The 14,881-nt window shown below is 37.3% G+C and overlaps 1 non-coding gene across 1 annotated transcript; it reads right to left on the reverse strand.

The window, feature by feature from the left end:
• Positions 1-9,678: 9,678 nt before the first annotated feature.
• LOC132168298 (small nucleolar RNA R71) lies at positions 9,679-9,785 on the reverse strand. The gene has a single exon (XR_009438816.1). It is a non-coding gene; the product is annotated as a small nucleolar RNA R71 (small nucleolar RNA).
• Between the last annotated feature and the right edge of the window lie 5,096 nt (positions 9,786-14,881).

The raw sequence follows: 14,881 nt of genomic DNA on the forward strand, positions 1-14,881 counted from the left end.
TCTTGATCTTGAAGTTGGTTGCCAAATGTATCATGTATGCATTAATAATGTAAACCAATTAACAATACTGAAAAAGCACCATAATGACCCAGACCGGCTCTTGAAGTCGGATTCATGAATTCTTAAACAAAAATTCTGACCCACATTTTATTTTTTATTTTATTTTATTTTTTTCTGCTGACTTCTCCTTTGCATAGAGTCTTCCGTGGTCTTCATGTCTCTGTTAAGAAATATATGAGATGACAAGATATCATATCCCATAATGATCATCATGTGGCTACCAAGTGTCAAAGTGGAGAAAGTTTTGAGTTTCCTTATCACAATTCTTCAATTTCTTTTCTCTTTTCTGACGCAATATCATTTTTTTTTTCCTTCTATCGGTGCCTTCAGCACCTCCTACAATTTCTAACTTAGAAAGGAATGATCTTTAATCGTTGATGAGAGCTTTGCAGTGTTTTCATCTTGACCTTTCAACCCCTTTCTAGTGGGTCATTTTATTGGTGGATGCAATTCCACCTCCGTGGGCATGGTGGATTGACGCGCAAGATGGTAGAGCAGTAGTGATCGCAGAAGACGCTAGCAAGTGGGAACATTGCTAGAGCGGTACATTCAGAGTAGTGGGTTTGAGGTCTTGGATGGCAGTGGCGGTGGACTCTGTGACTTTCGGTTTGGGTGTGGTTGGATTCCCCTAGGTTGTTGGCTGTAGTGGTTGGTAGAGGTACGTATGGGTTACTTGCGACTGAGGATGTAGTGTACGCTATCAAGGGTGGGTTTCTTCCATTAGGGTTCTGTTTTGGGTTTGTTTTTTTTTTACACTAACAGTGGCTAGGAATGGGTCAGGCAGTTTGACTGGGTGGTGGCTAGGGTTAGATATAGGTTGTGGAGGAATGAGATGTTGTGTTTGCGTCAATTCTATTTTGAGTAATTGTACCTTTTGTGGCTGCTCACAGAGAACTCCATCCAATTTGGCATTAACTTATTTCATCTTCTTCATCACACGTTTCATCATGTTTTCAAGATGATCAATTTGTTGTTCCAAACAATCCATTATTTGATCCGCCATTGAACTTGTCTCTAATACCAATGTTACGCGAATGCTTTCACATACACGCAACATGGTAGATTGTTAGGTTTTAAGGGAACCTAAACCATTTAGATTCGTTGAAGGAAACCTAAAATCTTTTTCAAATACAAGATTTGGAATAATTTTCTGCTTCCTTTATTCATAACATAATGGCCATTAAATAGGCAAACTATTACAATATTTTCTAGGGCCGAGTCATCAAGACTCTTACATGGAATAAAATAAAGACAATATCAAATAAAAATAAACACAATAAAATATCCTATTGTATCATATATATTTTAATATATCATAATATTAATAATTGTTCCACATAAAACTCCATTCTCATAACATTCTCTTCCTCAAATGGGACTAGTCATTGCATTCTTGACTAATCCTTTGCACCCTGATAGGGGAGGTCTTCACTGCTCAAAACATATGGATTTTCTATCTTCCACAGTAGTTGTTCATACCTTAGCTGAAATGCCGGATAGTCAAGCTTTGTGTCTGCCTCATGGTGCTATGACCACTATGGCTACCTTGGCTATTTCTCTAGTAATCCCTTAGATCTTTTAGGGATATGGAATGAGCTACCAACAATGTCTCTCCGGGCAAGTCCAAAATGGCTAAGGTGGCGCTTTGCTATCTCTCTCTCTCTCTCACACATCAATGAAGGTCTTGGCTTGGAATTGTCAAGGAGTTGGTCGAGCCCTGAGAATCCACTTTCTTTGAGCACTGACCAAGCTTCACAGGCTTGACATTATCTTTTTGTCTAAAACAAAAATCCAATTGATTAAAATTCAATCGGTTTTGCAAAAAAATTGCTTTCTCTCTTTGTGTTCAAATCCTCTTGTTGGTCTTAGTGGGGGGTCTTTTTTTGGCATGGAAGAATAGGGTTGATTTAGAGCCCATTAAACAAGATGCTCACCAAATCACTTGTCTTGTTTACTCTGATCCTACCCATCAGCATCAGATGCAGCCATTGTTTGGAGCAGCTTTCTAGAATCAATAGGTCTTTTCCAGGCTTGGCTGCTTCTTGGGGACTTCAATTCCATTATTTCTAATTCGAAGAAGAGTGGTGGTCACGCTTATGGGTCGTCTTCTCATTGAAGCTTTGAGGATTTTGTTCAATCCTGATGAGTGCCAAATATTGCATATTTGAGCCCATTAATTTACATCTGTTAATCCTTTAGTTGCATTATAATTTAATGTTTTGTGTTAGCTCTGTGATTTTAGTATTTTGCAGGTTGCTAAGGAAAATTGCGGATAGCTTTTACAAAAAGGCCTCAAGTGGAATAGGGATCGAGCGCCCCAACTCTAGGCTTGAGTGCACCTGCACTCGAGCCTATTTGACTTACGCTCGAGTGCCTGCGCCATAGGAGGGAAATCCACGAGAACGAGTGCGCTCAATGGGCTCGAGCGCACTTATCAGACAGTGGGGAAAAAATTCGGCCCCATTCACTTAAGCACCGATTTTTGGGAAATAACCCTAGAAAAAGAGAATAAAAAAGAGAAAAAAGGGAAAAAGAGGATGGCGGCTGGGAGAACAAAAAGGAGAAAAAAGTCTTAGGGTTTTTTTTGTTTTTGTTTTTGTGGCTCTTAATTTGGGTTTTCATTTTGTAAGCTTCTCAAATTCTATTGATTCAAAGATGCTTGTATTCTTTTTCACTTTCATGAGAGGCTAAACCCTCAACTAAGGTTGAGGATGAAGCCTCATTGACGAATAGCAACCATGTTCTCATGTAATTTGATATTTTCCGATTATATGAGTTTGATGTTCTAAATGTTTTATTTCAATTCAATTAGTGGAAGAATTTCATTTAATTGATTGCTTGTGTTTTCATTTGTCAAAATATTGGATACCCATTGTGATTTGTTCTACACATACATTGGATGATTTGGTTTAAATTGGGTATCTATTGTTCTTAGTTTCACAGATACATTGGATGATTTAATTTAAATTGGGTGTCCTTTGTGATTTGTGCCATGAATGGATACATTGGATGTTTTAATTAATTCTTTGGGGGAACTTCACTTTAGACCCCTGAATTACTACGCAATTTGGCAAGTGCCCCCCAAAATTCAAAACATCTCAATTTGAACCCCTAAACTTTCAATTATAGTTAATTTGAACCTCTCCGTCAGATTTAGCCATTAACTTCTAACGGAAATACCTAAAGAGACCAAAATATCCCTGATTTTCGTTTATTTTTTAAAAAACAAAAAAGAAATAGAAAAAGGGTAAATTTGGAATTTGATAATTAAAAAAAAATTTTAGGGGTATAAACGTCATTGTCTCACTTTTAACATTTAAAATCTGACAGTGGGGTTTAAATTGACTGCAACTGAAAGTTTAGGGGTTCAAATTGAGAGATTTTGAATTTTTTTTTTTTTTTTTTTTCGTGTAAATCGGGTGGTAATTTAGGAGACTAAAATGAAGTTACCCCTAATTCTTTTAAGCAAAGTAGAACATACATACGATTTTTGATATATTGATGACCATGAGGATATGTTATTATGATTTTGTGAGTGCGGATTTCACAACCTTAGTGCCTTTTCATTTGATTAATTTCACTTTGTCTAGTTTATGCTTTTTATTTTCTATTGAAAAATTACTCATCTTTCTAAACTAGGTTAAGATTTAGTTGGTTTAGATACAATTGGTTTTCAAAAATCCAATTCCTTGTGTGGTTCAACCTCGCACTTGCAACACTATATTGCAAAACGATTCGTGCACTTGCGAGTACCTTAAAATTTCACAACAACTCAAATGGTCTGATTACTCAACTTGGAGTAATCACCATCTGGGTACTGGCAATATCAGAGAAAGATTAGATAGGGGTTTGGATAATCGTGACTGGGTTCTTCTCTATCCAAATTCTTTGATCAACCATCTCCCTGCTACCAATTCAGATCATTGTCACTTGCTTTTGTCCCTGCAAATCTCCTATTAAAATCTTCCAAAGCCTTTTAGATTTGAAGCTTTTTGGACTCAAGATCTCTCTAGTCATGATGTAGTAGCATGGGCCTAGCTGTCTATGTCCAGTGGTCTGGAAGGTTCTTATGCATTCTCTTTATCCAAGAAATTAGAAAGCACCAAATCAGCTCTTAAAGTGTGTAATCACAACCATTTTGGTAAAATTCAATCTCAGATCAAGAGATTTTGGAATGATATTAGCTTGATTCAAAGTGTAACGCCCCTAAAATTGGCCTTGGCCAGTCTGGCAGAGTTACTGGCAATTACCCAGTTTAACCAACTGGTGGCTAAATCGGAACTGCCCCTCTAAGCATTATTAGAGTTAATGCATAGGAATGTGAAATAAATCTGAGAAATCTATAAGTTATCATGGTACAAGTACAATCCTCGAAGATTTAAGACATGGAGCAACTAATATCATAAGACAAACCTGATAACAGCATGAAGGTCTTACAGCAAGGTTGATGTACAAATTTAATTGTGCTAGCAAGCGCACGAGTCGTTTGCAATAAAGTGTGTGCAAGTGCGACGTCGAACCACAAGGAGTTGTGTTGCAAAAACCAATTTTTATAATTTAAATTAACCCTATTTCAACCTAGTTCCGAATTTTCAAATTGTGTGGTGCAAAATAAAATAAACAAGGTAATTTTAAAAACAATGAAAGGAAAAGCACTAAGGTTTTAAGAATCCGCCTCGCCAAATCAAACAACATATTCTTGCATTTTATGCATACATCCAATAAACAATTGGTTTTATACATTGTTCAAATTTTGTAAATATTCATATTAAATCATTCGATGAATCCAACCGTTAAACGAATCACAACAAATATAAAATTGAGATAAAATCATCCACTGTATCCGTAGATTACAATGGATATACGTTTCAATCAAATCATTCGATGTATCCAAGGATGAAACACAACAAATATAAAACTTTGCATGAATAAAAGGCAAATCATCCATTGTGTCCGTAGATCACAATGGATATAAGTCTCAATTAAATGAATTTAATCAAGCAATTGAATTAAATTTGAACAACAATTTTATTAAACATTGAATTGTATGCATAAAATGACAAGAACGTGAATGTTTATCAATGACAAGGCTTCATCTTCAACCATAGTTGAAGGTTTTAGACTCTCATGATAACAAAAATCATAACAAAATGAATTGACATCATGAAAAAAATGTAAAAATTACCATAGAATTGGATTTCAAAGCTCCAAAAACCCAAAAAAGTAAAAAATTGACAAAGTACGGCGCCCCTGGTGCATCTCTGTACATTGACAATAGAAAGCAATGATATTTATAAGTTAATTTTAGTGTTTCAGTGCTGCTAGGTCGACCGAGTGCGCTCGATCGCACTCTAGCATGCACTTTCCACTTTCGATGGGCAAAAGTGCGATCAATCAGAATATATGTGCGCTCAAGTGCACTACCTGCGAAATTAGTCAACTCATGTGAAGCATGAATTTGTAGATCTTTGAGTTAGCTTTCCAATGACACCAAGATCGCTGCAATCCGAGCTTTACAACTCTAGATATGGCCTTTTTAGTGGGACTCGTCGGGTGCGAATCATTGCTCGATCTAAATTTGCTGCCAATGTTCCCTGAAGTGTCTTTAGCCCCAAAATTAATGGATTTTCCCTTTAAAGGCACAGTTTTCCCTTAGCAACCTACAAAACACTAAAACACCAAAATTAACCAACAAATCAGAAAATAATAAAACTAAAGGCTTCGCAAATGCAGATTAAGGGGTCCAAATATACAATATTTGGTACTCATCAAATACCCCAAAACTTACATTTTACTAGTCCCTTAACAAAACAAAATGAAAGCAAGAAACATAAGTCTGCTATCGTGGGAGAGACGATTACATTTAGCATCTGCAACAAGCCTTTTAAACCCCTAGGCATCCCTAGTGGACGAGTGAAGTCTCGTGAGGGTTTAACCGATTTAATACCCACAAACATTGTCAGTGCTATGTCATTGAAAAGAATAAAGTTTCACACAAACCATGGATCTCATTCATAAGCAAGCTTAACAAGTCAAACACTATCATCATAATCATTAGGGAACCCATAATCAAAGAACTCATACATGGACAGTTGAGATAACAAATGCTTAAATAGGTGCAAAGTGAAATTAGCATACAGTCATAAGGCTTCAGTTTATTCTTAAGATAAATACCTCAAAATTCGTTGGAATCCCTATCAAATGAAACAACCAAGGCAAGATATGCTTTTTGTTTTTGTTTTTTTTTTTTGTTTTTTGTGTGTAGGCTATGCAATGCTTAGCTCCCTTAAGCGTTCTAATTGACCCGTGTAACGAGTGTTAGGCCAATGACTCCCAAACCAGATGATTTTAGGGCACTAGATGTAAAACATCCCTAAGGGCTTAATGACTCAATTCAAAAAGGATACGAAGCTAAACTAGCCATACAATAAACCAATCTTGAGTTTCACACCTTTTTATACGAACACTTAATGGTCAAGAGGTCCGGTTACTTAGTGAGGGCTCAAAATGATGATTTTTTGTTTTTCCTTCTTTCTTTTTTTTTTTTTCTTTTTAATTCATGCCAAGGTTATTCATTAACAAATCATTCAACAAATCTCAAGATACACATGATTCAGTTCAAATTTCATACCTCACAGACTCTATGCTAATGTGCTCGTGATAATCAACTCAAAACAAATGAAGTTTCTCTAACCCAAAAATGAGTCAAAGGATTCAGATTCATAATGACATGATGCTATGTTGAAAATGTTAAGTAAGCCAATGAAAATTAAACCACAGGTAGAGCTAACTCATGCTTAACAACAACATCGCAATTTTTTTTTTTTTTTTTTAAAACAGATAAAAACAAACAAATAACACAAACAAACAGAAAAAAAAACAAACAAACAAACAGTGTGTTTGTCCACACCCCCAACCTTATATGACACGTTGTCCCAATGTGACAAGAGATATAATACCGAGGGATGAGGAACCGGAGTGTGCAAAGGCCAGGGCGTCCCCCAAACTTGATCACCAAAACACCTGTCAACAAAACTAACAACAATATTTTCTCACAAAAACACGCATCACAAGGTTAATTGCTGTTAGAAATAAAAAGAAAATGACACGAAATAAAATGAAAAGAAGAAATAAGGAAAATATGCAGAAATTAAAATGGGGAAGAAATTTAACAATGCTTTCCCCGATCATTTGGATGTCCAACAAATTCCTTCCACCATTTCTTCTTTAGAATTTGATATCCCTCTGGAAGGACTCTTCGGCACCTTAGGTAGTCTAGTTGCTTGCTTCGAAGGATCTTCTTCGGAACATGGTTCCTCGATTTGTGATCTTGTGTGCATAGATCCTTGAGATGTTTAGCTTGAGATGGCTCTTTGAGACATTGAAGAATTGAAGCTTGGGGTTCATGAACTGTCTCAAGAGGGATTGTGACAAAGGAATGAGCTTCAGTACTCATGTTAAGTGCCAAAATATTCATATTTTAAGCCCTTAAGTTATATTTGTTAATTCCTTAGTTTTTATAGTTTATGCTATTTTAGTTCTTTTATGTGTTTTCTGTGTTTTTATAGGCTTTTGGAAGAAAAGAAAGTATTTTTGGAAGTCTCGGGCCTAAAGGACAAAATTGGAAAAAAGCTACAAGATTTGAGTCAAGCAAAAGGTTTTGATAGTGCGATCGATCGCAGGGTTACTGCGCTCAAGCGCACTACCAGAGAGGTCCAAGCCAAGCGCACAAGAAGCAGCCTCGATCGCATTTGCGATCGAACGCCTAACATAGGAGATCGATCACACACGGGCTGCGGTTAACCGCACCCGTGCGTGAGGAGCAAGACAGTAGTGCCCTATTCAAGAAAGTCCTCGTTTTCAACCCTTCAAAACCCTAGGTGAACTAGAATGCAAAAGCTATGATTTTTAGGGTTTCTAGATTGTTCCTAAGGCCTATAAATAGACCCTTAAGCCTTTAGAATTGACACACAATTCCAATGAAAAGAATTGGAGCTCTTCAAGTTCAAGTTTCGGGTTTATTCTTTTCCTCTTTATTTTATTTTATGAAGATGTTTAACATCAAACTCATGTATAACTAAAGTACTTAGTAGGGATAGATTGAAGCCCTAATCATGTTTATTTAATATTTCAATATTGGCGCCTTAGTGATAATCATATTGTGATGCTTAACTTGATTAATTCCTGTTTTATTGAATTCCCCATATATGTTTGCCTGATCAACATATGCATGTGGTGTGGATTAGTTAATTAAATAAATTTGGATGACCGAGTCCTGGTTTTAATAAGAGTAACAAAAGAATTTCACATCGGGTTCTTGAGGTAATCAACATGGAAAACCGGGAGTATACACCCATGCCCTAGGTTCCGTGTCTTTATCGATTTCCAATCTATGCTTTCTTAAAGAACAACTTAGTATACACCCATGCTAAATCATTTAAGAAAGAAAAGACTTAGTGTATATACCCATGCCTAACTCGTTGCTTTGTTAAATCTATAGCTTGAGTATACACCCATGCCCTTAGGTTGGCAAACATTAGGTATTCATAATATGGTTAAAGCATTGGCATATTGTTATATTATTTGAGCACGATTAGTGGTGGATATCAAAGCCCTACCTTTATTTTTATTAACTAAAAAATTAATCTTTTTTTTGTTTTACTTACGGAATTTATTTTAAGCAAAATTTAGCAATCCTCGTGAGAATAATCTCGTACTTGCACCCTATACTACCATATTGATCTTGTGCACTTGCGAGTTAAACGTACAATTATTTGCCTATTAATTTAGGTAGATATTTGCACAACAAGTTTATGGCGCCGTTGCCAGGGATTGTGTCAAATTTTGTTTAGAATTATTTTCCCACAGTTTAGTTATTTTAATTTTTAATTTTAATTCTGTTTTTATCAAAAATCAAAAATATTTTTCATTTTTATTTCCCTTTTTTCTGTTCTATTTCAACTCTGCGGCATCCTGTATTCTGTTACTGTGATCGAGCGAAGACCAAGTGCAGTCGAGTGCAATGTGATCGGGCGCAATTCCAAAGGACATCTGGACAGCAGTACTGAAGCTACTGTGACTACAGAGGTAATTCTTTTTATGCAAGGTCGTCGATCTCAAACCTCAACCATCCTTCCACTTGATCCCGAAAATGAGTGGACAATTCAACAAAGGCCTAGAGACAACTCCGACACAGAAGAAGAAGAAGAAGAAGTTGAGGAAACAATGGAAGATCAGCTGGAGAACCTGCCACCAATGCGAAGACCCATGAAACAAGCTTTCATCCCGAAAAACCTCAACCAGCCATCATGTATTGCTTATCAACCGAAGGTGGAAGGTAATTACTATATATCCCCGCAAATACTTAATGCTTTGACTCACTTTAAGGGCACAGCTACTGAGGATCCTAACTTGCATCTTAAGGAATTCTTTGATCTATGCAAGCTTCAGAACATACAGGGCCTAACTCCAGAGAGACTCAGGTTAGTCCTCTTTCCTTTTTCTTTGAAAGATAATGCTAAATTGTGGTATAATTCCTTGCTTGTAGATTCCATTCATACTTGGGAAAAGTTAGCCACTAAGTTCCCAAAAAAGTTTTTCCCAGCTCAAAAGACGAGGCAGCTAAAAAAGGAGATTCAATATTTTCAACAGAGAGATGGAGACCTTTTCTTTGAGGCATGTGACCACTTCAATGCGCTGCTTCTTAAGTGTCCACATCATAACATACCTCAAGATGATTAGGTACAAATTTTTTATGAAGGGTTAGATGACACTAACAAAGGAATGATTGATTCAGCTTGTGGAGGTGCACTTATGGAAAAGAGCAGTGAGGAAGCCATGAAGGTCTTCGAAATACTGAGTGAACACTCCCAACAATTCTATTTCAGAGGAAGGCAAGGAGTAAAAAGTAAGGTCATGTATGAAGTGAACCTGAATGGTGGATCACAAAATCAGATGGCTGCCATGGAGAGGAAGCTAGATATGATTGTCAAAGCCATGACTGCGCAAAACATCTCGCCTAGTGAACAAGCCGCACAACTCGAGGTATGTGCCATATGTTCCCATTCTGATCACTCTACTGAGACTTGTCCTTTGTACTCATTTGTAGATCAGGAGCAAGTGAATTATGTGGGAAAGCATAATTATCCTCCCAAGAACAATCCATACTCCAACACCTATAATTCAGGGTGGCATAACCACCCCAATTTCTCATGGAGTAACAATCGGAATGTTCTGAACCCTCAAGGACAGCAAAAGAACCCCTAACAACCAGTCCAACCAGCTTAGGAGCCAATGAAAGATGACCTGGAGAGTCTTGTACAACGATTTGTGATTACAAAACAAGAAACCAATACAAAGAATGATCAGTCCATTCAAAAGACAGAGCAAGCTATTCAAAGACTAGAAGTACAAATGGGGCAAATGGCTAAGGAGCTTAGTGAAAGAAAGATGGGTGAATTGCCATCCCAAACAATACCCAATCTAGGGGGTCACCAGCAGCTAAAAGCAGTCACAACCCTTAGAAATGGTATAATCATAGGAGCAGATGAGCCAGCACAAGCATCTCCAGATGAAGCCTTAACATCCAAGGTAAGTAAAATGGAGAAGGTGAATGCACAACCCTTCCCTCAAAGGTTAGTAAAGCCAAAGAAAGAAAAACAGCTTCTTGATATTTTTTAGACTTTGAGAAAAGTAAAGATTAACATTCCTTTATTGGATGCAATTAAACAACTTCCCTCATATGCTAAATTTTCAAAGGATTGTTGCACTCATAAAAGGAAGTCTCAGGAGCTTGAGACAATGGCTTTAACAGAGGAGGTAAGTGTAGTGCTATTAAGAAAACTACCACCAAAGCTAAAAGATCCAGGTAGTTTTACTATTCCTTGCAGGATAGGAGACCATCTTTTTGAAAAGGCACTACTAGATCTAGGGGTAGGGGTTAATTTGTTGCCTTACACTGTGTATGAGAAACTGGGTTTGGGGAAGCTTCAACCAACATCTATCACTTTGCAACTGGCAGACAAAAGCATCAAAAGACCAAGAGGTATTCTTGAGGATGTCTTGGTAAAGGTAGGTGAATTCATTTTACCTGGTGATTTTATTGTTTTGGATATGGAAGAATCCCCTATGCCATCACTTTTGCCTATCATCTTAGGGAGACCCTTTATGAGAACTGCTGATACTAAAATATGTGTGAAAAAGGGTATTGTAAGTATGAAAGTGAATGGTGAAAAGATAGAGTTCAAAATATTCAATGCATTGAAATTACCTCAAGATGAGTTAGAATGCTTCAATGTCTGTATGGTCCAAGGCATTGTTGAGAAAGTTTTTCAGGCCCATCACATTAACTCGATGGAGGCCACCCTCACCCATAGTTTCATAAGATTGGACATTGAGTCAAAATCTAAGATGTTACTGATGACATCATTGAAGCCGTGCACCTTCTTGAGGCTTCTCCAAAGTATCCTAGTAAGTACACTCCTCCTTTTGAGACTCTTGTGCCTACTAATACTACTCTTGTTCCTTATATTGTCCAGGCACTGATATTGGAATTGAAGCTTGCCAGAGCATCTGACATATGCCCACTTAGGAGAAAACAAGACATTACCAGTCATAGTTGTTGTAAATCTAAGTTGTGGGGAAAAAGAGAAGCTGTTAAGAGTTCTTAGAGAGCATAAAACTGCTTTGGGATGGACCATTGCTGACATCAAAGGGATAAGTCCAGCCAAGTGCATGCATCAAATCTTCCTTGAAGATGAAGAAAAGCCAACCACGGATGCACAGAGAAGACTCAACCCACACATGAAAGAGGTAGTCAAGGCAGAGGTATTGAAACTGTTGGATGTTGGCATTATCTACCCCATCTTAGACAGTAAATGGGTAAGTCCAGTTCAAGTTGTTCCAAGGAAGAGTGGGATCACAGTGGTGAAGAATGAAGATGATGAGATGAAACCTACGAGAATACCACTGGTTGGAGGGTATGCATTGACTATAGAAAGCTGAACAAGGTGACAAGAAAAAATCATTTCCCCATACCCTTCATTGATTAGATGCTAGAGAGGTTAGCTAGCCATAGTTACTACTGCTTTTTGGATGGGTACAATGGTTACAACCAAATTGCAATAGCACCAGAGGATCAAGAGAAGACCACCTTCACATATCCTTTTGGCACATTTGCCTACAGAAGGATGCCATTTGGATTACACAATGCACCGGCCAACTTTCAAAGATGCATGATGAGCATTCTCTCAGATATGGTGGAGAAATTCATTGAGGTATTTTTGGATGATTTTAGCATTTTTGGTTCTAATTTTGATGAATGCCTTGATCATGTGAAGAGTGTCCTCAAGAGGTATGACGAATGCAATTTAGTGCTCAATTGGGAAAAATGTCACTTCATGGTTCAACAAGGCATTGTGTTGGGTCATTCCATTTCCAGCAAGGGCATTAAGGTGGATAAGGCCAAGATTGATATCATCTGCAAACTCCCTTCCTCCTATGACAGCAAAGGGTGTAAGAAGTTTCCTTGGACATGCCGGGTTTTACAGAAGATTCATTAAGGATTACTCCAAGATTTCTAGACCACTCTGTGCACTGCTAGCCAAGGATGCCAAGTTTGAATGGACTGAAGAATGCATGACTGCCTTCAACACACTAAAAAAGTTGTTCACATCTGCACCAATAATGATGGCACCTGATTGGAGTCTTCCATTTGAGCTCATGTGCGATGCTAGTGACTTTGCCTTGGGAGCTGTCTTAGGTCAAAGAATAAATAAGGTACCTCATGCTATTTACCATGCTTTGAGAACATTGAATGATGCTCAGCTAAATTATTCTACCACTGAGAAAGAATTGTTAGCTGTCATCTTTGCTTTGGAGAAGTTTAGATCGTACCTAATTGGTTCTAAGGTTATTGTATTGACTGACCATGCTGCTTTGAGATATTTATTTGCTAAGAAAGATGCAAAGCCTAGATAAATCAAATGGGTACTATTACTATAAGAATTTGACCTTGAGATTAGAGACAAGAAGGGCAGTGAGAATGTAGTGATATATCACCTATCTAGGCTACTTCATGAAGAAGAAAGGGATAAGCTTCCTTTGAATGAGAATTTAGAAATGAGCAGTTGTTTACAGGTGAGGTCCAACTTCCATGGTATGCAGATATTGTTAATTATATAACTGCCAAGGTTTTTATAGACATTGTTATTGTTAATTATATAACTGCCTAGTCAAGAAAGGAAGAGGTTGATGTCTATATCTAGACATTACAATTGGGATGACCCCTATCTGTTCAAATTCTGCCATGACCAAATCATCAGAAGGTGTGTCTCAGAGGAGAAGCACTTGAGCATATTACAACATTGCCATCAGTTTGCTTGTGGAGGACACTTTGGGGCCAAAAGAATAGCTCTTAAGGTATTACAATCTGGTTTTTATTGGCCTAATGTATTTAAGGATGCCTTTTTGTTATGCAGCACTTGTAATAGATGCCAGAGGACACGTAACATCTCATCCAGAAATCAGATGCCATTGTAAAATATTCAAGTGGTAGAACTCTTTGATGTATGGGGTATTGACTTCATGGGTCCATTTTCTAACTCATATGGTTATTTATATATTCTTGTGGGTGTGGATTATGTGTCTAAATGGGTCGAGGCTATCCCCTCAAAGACTAATGATCATAAAGTGGTTGTGAAGTTTTTGCAGGAAAACATCTTTGCTAGGTTTGGGACACCAAGGGCAATAATTAGTGATGGAGGTAGCCACTTCAACAATTATGCCTTTGCTTCTTTGATAAAGAAGTATGGGATTACCCATAAGGTTGGCACTCCATACCATCCTCAAACCAGTGGACAAGTGGAGATAAGCAATAGAGAGATCAAAAGCATCCTAGAAAGGACAGTGAACCCCAGCAGGAAGGATTGGTCTTTGCGCTTAAATGATGCACTATGGGCCTATAGGATTGCATACAAGACGCCTATCGGTATGTCCCCATATCGGTTGGTCTTTGAAAAAGCATGTCATCTACCAGTGGAGTTGGAGCACAGAGCATATTGGGCCATCAAGAAGTTCAACTTTGACATGAAACAAGCTTTGGAGGTTCACAGTCCAGAAAGTAATCAGACATTCAAGGTGAATGGATATATAGTAAAGCCATATATTGAAGTGAAATTGGTACCAAGAGATGAAGATTTTACATTCCAATCTATCCAATATGCAGAGCAGTAGTACTGAAGTAGAACCATAGTCTGGCTGAAGACGTTAAACTTAGCGCTCATGGGAGGCATCCCATAGTTTATCTTGTTATTTTTCAATTTGTTTTTCAATTTATTTTTATGTTTATCTTTAGTTTTGTTTTTGTTTCTTTTTTATTTGTTTTTGTGTTTTATTTTGCAAGGACAAGTGTGCTTCAATGCAAGTGTGGGGGTGTACTATGAGCCAGACAGTTTCAAATCACAAAATAAAACTGGGACAAAGTGTGTGTAAAGTGTCTCCTATACCCCTAAACTTAAATTACACACTGTCCCCAATATGTCTATAACATGGAAAGAATTTACCCGGGATATGGACGAAACTGTCTGGCTCATAGCACACGCCCAAACTTGAATTGAAGCACACTTGTCCCTGCAAAATAAAACACAAAAACAAATAAAAACAAAAAACAAAACTATATATATATATATATATATATATATATATATATATAATATATATATAAAAAAATGATCATTGATAAGCTTTTCACTAAGTAATTGGACCTCTTACCTCATTAAGCATTGAGTGTTCACGTCAAAAGATGAAGAATTAGTAATGTCAT

The sequence above is a fragment of the Corylus avellana genome, chromosome ca1, assembly GCF_901000735.1.
Source record: "Corylus avellana chromosome ca1, CavTom2PMs-1.0".
Lineage (NCBI taxonomy): Eukaryota > Viridiplantae > Streptophyta > Magnoliopsida > Fagales > Betulaceae > Corylus > Corylus avellana.